Source organism: Halyomorpha halys, unplaced genomic scaffold, assembly GCF_000696795.3.
Source record: "Halyomorpha halys isolate HHAL.00 unplaced genomic scaffold, Hhal_1.1 Scaffold40.1, whole genome shotgun sequence".
NCBI classification, from domain to species: Eukaryota; Metazoa; Arthropoda; class Insecta; order Hemiptera; family Pentatomidae; genus Halyomorpha; species Halyomorpha halys.
This window is the reverse complement of record NW_027106400.1, coordinates 181,598-183,946: the sequence shown is the minus strand read 5'-3', so window position 1 is coordinate 183,946 and position 2,349 is coordinate 181,598.

The following is a 2,349-nucleotide window of genomic DNA, read 5'->3' as shown; positions in this document are numbered from 1 at the left end:
TATTAGTAATAATTTTTACATATTATTATTTCACTATCCATTACTTTAGTTGTACATTTAGCAATTCTGCCACTTATTACAATACTTGTTTTTAGTGTACTACGTTCCCCATTTTTCCATTAATTTTTATATATCATATTTTTTGCTACTTCATATCTATTTTCTTATATTATTCAATGTTTGTATCTTGTAATAACTAATATTATTGGTTATTGAGCTAATAATATTAGCCCTGAAGAAGTCCTACAAAGAGGGTCGATACGTCGGTTACTAATAATTAGTTTTTCTGTAGTTTTTTTTTTTACTTTTGAGCACCACCTTTGATATTCTTACTATAGATAGTTTTTATAAAATAGATTTTATTGATTATATTCATTGGTTGATTTTGAATAATACTGAAAATTTTAAAGGTGATTTTTGGATAGTAGTAAGTATTGGAATATATTTTTACGCAAATTTGAAAATATTTTTTTTTAATGAGGAAGAAACCTTGAGCTAAAAAAATATTAAAAACAAGAAACAGAATGTGCTAAGGACGCAAAGCTATCACTTCTCTAACTAGTTATTGAAAAAAAAATCGATATTGATAATTAAAATTCGATAAGGATTGATTTGGTATAGGACCGAAGAGAGAACGGGGACAGCAGGAAGGAAGGCAGGACAAGGTGACCGGATAGCAAGGGGAGGACAGTGCAGTTCCTTGTCACCAATCAAATTATATATGTATATGTATACATATATAATAAAATAGAAATAAAATAAACAAATAAATAAAAAATAACATAATAGATGCTTCTTTAATACCTAAAAGATTTTTTTTTTACGCGCCTGTCTCTTTAGTAAAAGAACTATTAAAAATATAAAAAACTGTATTCTGTTTTAAATAATTATAAATATGCATAAAATACTAATAATATGTATAAGATAATAATATATCAATAAAACAAAAGTGAGCTTAAAAAGAAGGACAAACTTCAGACCAATTAAAACAATAAGAGCAACATAGAAAAAAAAAGTTCTATTTTATTTTTTTTTTTAATTTTATTTCTTTGTGCTTAGTGTTATTTTATTTATAATTTATTTATAACTTACTAGACAAACGGTCTAAACTTCCCATCTATTACAAAAGACTGATCTACATGACTATAATAAGACTTCTCTGGACATACGGACTTGAGCTTTGGGGCTCCTCTAAACTTTCGAATTCCTTTCGTATCCAATCCGTACGATCCAAAATCCTTCGTGAAAGTAACAATTCTCTTTACTTTGTCACAAATAAAATCATCCACAAAGATCTTAACGTTCGATATGTAACTGATTTAGCCCGAACCAGATATCAATCCTCCGAAGTGTCTGAAAAGAAGATGGCCTCAAGACCTTCTAATGTAGAAATATTATTAGACTGCTACGAATGGGTTGTTCTCCACACGCCTGTGTCATATCATTATGATCTTACATCATATTTACTAGATATATTTTTATGTAAATACAGTTTTAAGTATCAATAAACAAATAAAAAAAATAATATTTACTTAAATTCAATTAATTAAAAATTATTAATGTATATTTTCTTTTACAGGTACGCTGGGTTTTTCATGTTCATCTTAGATTTTAATGAGTGAAGGTATGTTTGTTTTTGTGCCATTTTATAAATATCATTATTTAAAAAATGACTGTCATATTAAAAGAATTTTTTAAAATATATATTATATTATTTCCTTAGACATCAACTAATACAACTGGGATAATTAACTCCTTTGTTTAATTTTAAATTAAGTTTTCTTCTCATTTAATAAATTAAAAAAAGCAAACAAAGATGAAATGCTAACAGTGTCAAGGTTTCATATACTCTACGCATTATTTTAAACATTTAATTTATTATATATTATATGTGTAATATATTTTATTATTCATGTTTTGCAATTTAAGGCGTTTTTTAAAAATTGCTCTATTAAACTATCTTAAAGTCTCCTCTTTACCGTTTTAAGCTAATATTTGAAAAGTGGGGCGGGTTCCCTCGGGGAAGGATTGCCTTTATTGTGTATTATGACCTTCTCTTGTGAGATTGTGATATGTCGTACATGAACCAACCGACTGGATATAATTGTCTGTTTAAAAAGTCTGAAGTTAGGCTACCATGGAGGGTGGGAGTGGAGGGTTTCATGTCATTTTTCAATTTCAGGTGCTTTTTAAATATTGCTCCATTAAACTATCTTAAAGTCTCCTCTTACTGTTTTAAGCTCATATTTATTTAATAAAAGTGATATAGGACCGTCTGTCCCTGGGGGGTCTTAGTGGGGCGGACCCGACGGGAAAGGATTGCCTAAAATTGGTTATATATACATATAT